The sequence below is a fragment of the Schistocerca piceifrons genome, chromosome 1 (assembly GCF_021461385.2).
Source record: "Schistocerca piceifrons isolate TAMUIC-IGC-003096 chromosome 1, iqSchPice1.1, whole genome shotgun sequence".
Classification (NCBI taxonomy): domain Eukaryota; kingdom Metazoa; phylum Arthropoda; class Insecta; order Orthoptera; family Acrididae; genus Schistocerca; species Schistocerca piceifrons.
Genome location: NC_060138.1, coordinates 936,879,949 through 936,885,948, shown reverse-complemented (window position 1 = coordinate 936,885,948; position 6,000 = coordinate 936,879,949).

Below are 6,000 nucleotides of genomic sequence, written 5' to 3'. Positions count from 1 at the left end.
CCCAATGTAACACTCAGAAAGCAACTGGGTTTATACACTACAGAACACAATTCCCGAAAATCTGTAATTCAGTCTCATTACGATGTTGAAGTTTGAAATTTGGCTCAAAGGTGCTTACAACCTTTCACAGTAGCGATGTAAAAGAGTGGCGCCCTACAACATCACGCTCGGGCCAGGCGACAATTCAAACAGCAACCTGTCGATGTATGCAGAAAGAAGGTCAGAGCTCAGAAGTTCATGTGAGGTGTAAAGAGGGTTAAAGATCTGACAATGGCACCACATTTCACCATAAATCTGCCCAATGACACCGTGGACCGGTCACATAATGGGAAGGCCGTCACACCCCGTTTTACCCACATCTCACCCCCTTCATTTGACAGTTCTGCGATGAAAGTCAGAACCGTGAAGCCGAGCATTGAGATCACGCTGTTTTCTTATTGGTGGCCGAGGAAAACATTTCGACGCACCGCCGCTCAGTATCAACACGAAGAGACCCTAGGTACTGGAATAGTGGGCACCATTGAACGACAATTCGCAATGTAAAGAGCACCAGGATGATGTTCTTCACAATCTTTGAGATTGCTGAAGCCCCCCGTCCCCCATTCCCCCAACGCACAACTGCGGCCGTCTCTAAGGACCAGCAACCTTAGTGAAGGTGATGGCACTCCTTCGAAGTGATTGGAACGGTTGTCTTTGCTCTAATGTGAGGGTAGAACCACTAAGGGTCGCTCAAAACATTCGACGACATTTGAAAGCGAACTGAAAAAGAAAAAGGCGCATTTCCTTTTTCAGACCCCTTGTTCCGCATCCTCTTGCACCATGGGGTGTGCTGACCACCTCACTGCGTGACACGTCTTCGGTGACTTTGGACAGAATTGTGGGGAAATTCGACGTCAAGTCACATCACTAATGCACCTTATACCTCACATGAACGTTAGAGCTCTGGCATTCTTTCCGCAGTTGTAGGCACATTTAAGCCAAATTTCAAACTTCAACGTCGCGATGGTAGGCAATTACTACGTTTCGTGCTCCTTTAAATGTGTTGCGCAGTGTACATCAAAGCCAGACCCAAGCATATGATATACAAGAACTGGATTAACGAAATGGAATCCATCTACATAACTTTACTGTCGCATTTCATCAAACTTCAAATGGCCCGTTTCATTATTGCATACGTTTTACCTAAGCTCCACCATGTCGCACCACTTTACCCCAGCCCGAGCAACGTAGCGAAATAAATTTTTGGAGTCGCTGCTTGGTCAACCTGGACGCCTAATACTTTTCTAAGGACAGCCACATTTATTTCAAATTTAGTTACGGCAGAGATACTTCCGGTTTCTTATCAATTATTATAAATTCGAAATTATATTCAACGCCTCTAGGCCTGTTAACATGTCTGTGCCAATGCTCATGTCTGAAACGAGCCCCTACTGCGTTACGAGGAGTTGTATTGTATTTTGGCACGCTACACCGCTCCACAGCTTTTTTATGCCCACAAGAATTTCAATGCTCACCTGTAAGCCCGCTTTACAATCAGTTACTCGTGATGCAGTGCAGAGTTTGGAGAAATGTTCATCAAACATTCTTACCGTCATTTATCAAATCCAATTGGGTAGAAGTAACGTATTAGAAGGTTCCAACTGGAGTGTAAACGACGTCATTCTAACACCGAATCCTCATGGCACATACTCGTAGATTCACTTGGTTAGACCAAATGCAATTTTGATTGCGGACAAGGAATATATTGGCTTTTATTACCAGAATGAGCCCTACCTTTATAACCTTACACACCATTTTCCAATCGAACTGGCATGTGTTCACAGGGACAAAGCACCAGTTGTACATGCCTCATTTCATTCATTACTCGATAATTAGAGATACTCTGGACATACAGGACTCCTAATCCTAACTGAAACATCAGCATTGTGTCATGTGACAAAGGGTTGGCAAAAAATATTATAAGCGTTTGTAAAAGTGTTATCGTCGCGCTTGGTTTGCAATGACGATAAATACAATTGGGAATTCAACAAAGACCGCGAAACACATTAGAGTGCTAAGGGGCATTATTAGAACAGAAAGACTACCATATTTCCCAAGAAGGAACTATTCTTCTCTTTTTTCCATTTTGAAGATGAATAACTTTGATTTCAAGAAGTAGAATTTTTTTAAAAAAGGGAAAAGGAGAAGAGAAAATATGGACAAACGATTTGAAGAATGTAGTGCGAGAATGTAGTAAACGAAGCCGTATTTGGGGAGAGACAGAATGGGATATAATTGGAGATGGGTGGCTCAACAGAAAAAAAACACGCTTGTGCGGTGGTGCTCGCCTCGGAGATAAACCGCTTCAAATGCTGATTCTCAAATAGAGCGAGGAAGAGCAGTGGTCAGCATGCTGTACAAGCTAGGACGACGCTTCAACTCCGCGTCCTACCTTTATAATTTAGCTTTTCCATAATTTCCCGAAATCTCTCCAGGCAAATGCTGGGATGGTTCCTTTGAAAGGGCACATGTGATTTTCTTTCTTATCTCAGAAGCAATCCGAGTCTGTGTTCTGTAATTAATAACCTCACTGTCGACGTGACATTAAACCCTATTCCTCTTTCCTTCCTTTCTGCTATTGAATGAAAGTTTCCCTGCGAGTATTTGGGTGGCAAGGAGAGGACAATTGGTGACGTACAGTTCCTGATCAGCAGTCTTTACGCCATTGTCTGGATTAAATTCTTGTTCTCCCCCTTGTCTCATGAAATTAGGCAGTGTGACATTATTGATCATCCGTCAGATGAGGACTTCAAGCTTGGGGCCCTCCATGGTGCTTCCCGTGGGGAGTAGACTATGTGCCATCCGAACCATCTCCCCTCTCTCATCGTTATCATAAGACACAAAGGCAACAACATACTGTAATATCTGTTACATAAAAGGGCAGTGCATTGACAGAGCTGTTAAGTAGGTGATTTATGTGCACCGGTGTCCTACATGACTGTAGCCGCACTACGGTAATAAATAAAGTTTGATCTCAAAAGGTTCAAATGGCTCTGAGCACTATGGGACTTAAATGCTGAGGTCATCATTCCCATTTTTTTTTTGGTCATCAGTCTACTGACTGGTTTGATGCGGCCCGCCACGAATTCCTTTCCTGCGCTAACCTCTTCATCTCAGAGTAGCACTTGCAACCTACGTCCTCAATTATTAGTTTGACGTATTCCAATCTCTGTCTTCCTCTACAGTTTTTGCCCTCTACAGCTCCCTCTAGTACCATGGAAGTCATTCCCTTATGTCTTAGCAGATGTCCAATCATCCTGTCCCTTCTCCTTATCGGTGTTTTCCACATATTCCTTTCCTCTCCGATTCTGCGTAGAACCTCCTCATTCCTTATCTTATCAGTCCACCTAATTTTCAACATTCGTCTATAGCACCACATCTCAAATGCTTCGATTCTCTTCTGTTCCGGTTTTCCCACAGTCCATGTTTCACTACTATACAATGCTGTGTTCCAGACGCACATCCTCTGAAATTTCTTCCTCAGATTAAGGCCGGTATTTGATATTAGTAGACTTCTCTTGGCCAGAAATGCCTTTTTTCCCATAGCGAGTCTACTTTTGATGTCCTCTTTGTTCCGTCCGTCATTGGTTATTTTACTGCCTAGGTAGCAGAATTCCTTGACTTCTTTGACTTCGTGACCATCAATCCTGATGTTAAGTTTCCCGCTGTTCTCGTTTCTACTACTTCTCATTACCTTCGTCTTTCTTTACAATGGTTCAAATGGCTCTGAGCACTATGGGACGCAACTACTGAGGTCATTAGTCCCCTAGAACTTAGAACTAATAAAACCTAACTAACCGAAGGACATTACAAACATCCATGCCTGAGGCAGGATTCGAACCTGCGACCGTAGCGGTCTTACGCTTCCAGACTGCAGCGCCTTTAACCGCACGGCCACATCCCATAGTACATAGAATTACTTCAACCAAACTAACCTAAGGACATCACACACAACCATGCCCAAGGCAGGATTCAAACGTGCGACCGTAACGGTCGCGTGGTTCCAGACTGTAGCACCTAGAATCGCTCGGCCACTCCGGCCGGCCACATTGATCTCGGAATGGTAGTTAGGAACACGGAGCATTCCATTTCGGATATCGTTAGAAAATTCAATATTGCGAAGTCAACAGTGTCAAGAGTGTGCCGAGAATACCAAATTTCAGGCACGGACAATGCAGAGGCTGACGGCCTTGACGTACCAACAGAGACTAGCGGCGTTTGCATAGAGTTATCAGTGATAAGAGACTAGCAACAGTGCGTGCAATACCCGCAGAAATCAATGTGGGACGTACGAAGAACGTATCCGTTAGGATAGTGAGGCGAAATTTGGCGTTAATGGGCTACAGCAGTAGACGACCGAACCGAGTGCCTTTGCGAAAAGCTCGGTATCACAATTCTTCCCTGACATTGTTTCCGTATACAGTAGAGCTCGCACGCTTATGATTCATTACCACGTGACACCAAACTGATTGGCTCCGTCGATTTTAAAGTGTTAATGTAAGTACTACGTCCTTGACATCCCATGCCTCTAGTTCACTCAAAAAATTACCAGTGAAACCTTCATTTTAGGGTAGGTGGCAAACATACGTACGGAAACATATTATGGCAGGCCAAGTAACTTTCATTGACTGCTGCACTAATATTAGAAATGACACAAATAGATAATACTGTTTTTGAACGTAGTCACCAAGTCTCTGCAAACAATGGTCGTAATGTTCCACCAATCGTTCGCTTCCGCGACAGTAGAAAATCGCTTGTTGGGTAAGGAGTCATTCGAGAACCATTGGATAAACGTCCTCATTTTTGGAAAAAGCTCTTTCCCCAGATATTCTTCTAGCTTGCGGAAAAGACGGAAGTCACATGGTGCAAAATCTCGACAGCATGCAGAATCAGCATCAACGAAGCCTTCGAGAAAGGAAGCCTGCTACTTCTCTTGAGTATTACGCACAGAGACAAATACGGCGGAGCTAGCAGCTCATGGTGCGATCTCCAGTGTGAAATTTCTGTGCGAACATATAAACCATCGTGTACTCAGCGTTTCGCACATATTACATTTCTCTTTCGAGGAACTGAGAAGGGGAATGAAAACTACAAACACTTTTCAGTTGTATTACTTTAAACACAAGACTATTACTTCGATTAATTTTCGGGATTTTTGTGAAATATTTAGTCCTGGAACTTAATTTAATGTCAAAAATACAGTTATTATATCATGCGCTCCAGAAAAACATTTTGGAGGAAATACTAGTAAGGATACGCCTCACCACTAGAAAACAATCCGCGTTAAGAATGAAAATGTAAATTAGTTCCGTCTGAAAGGTTGTTATTCGTTATTAAAGAAGAGTTGTTTGTGAAAATATTTTGTTTCTAAAGTGATTTTTTTCGTATTTTTACGACGAGTAGATGTTTCAATAAAGCGAGTATAGTCAACTTTTCTTTCCAGAACCTTTTCAAATGCTTTTACATGAATTCCGCTGTCTAGGACCAAGCTTTTAAACTAATCATTTACACGTGAAACAATTGGTATCCTATAACAACAGTTGGAAATTTTAAGGGTACCACTGCACAGATTCAGTAAATATGAGTTAATGTCACTCGTCATCTTGCTTGCAGTAAATTCATCAGCTCTAGTAACAAGTGCTTTACATTTATAGCATCCATTTATCAATTTTAATAAACGCTGCGATGTGTAAGCCACTATGCAGAGTAATAAACCAAAGTAGTTTTGAAATATTTTTCTTTCACTTCGCGAATACGTACGCATTCATCAGGATTTTCTACAGAGCTGTCAGGTCTTTACCACTGTAGTCCCCAGTCAACGCAGATCACATTTTCAAACAACCGTAATTCTTAATTTCTTTTCAGAGCCTAAAACATGCTACGCTGGCACATGGTAAAGTACAGCACACTTTTGCCTATAGTTACTATACCTATTGTCTGACCTCTGCGACACCTCACCAG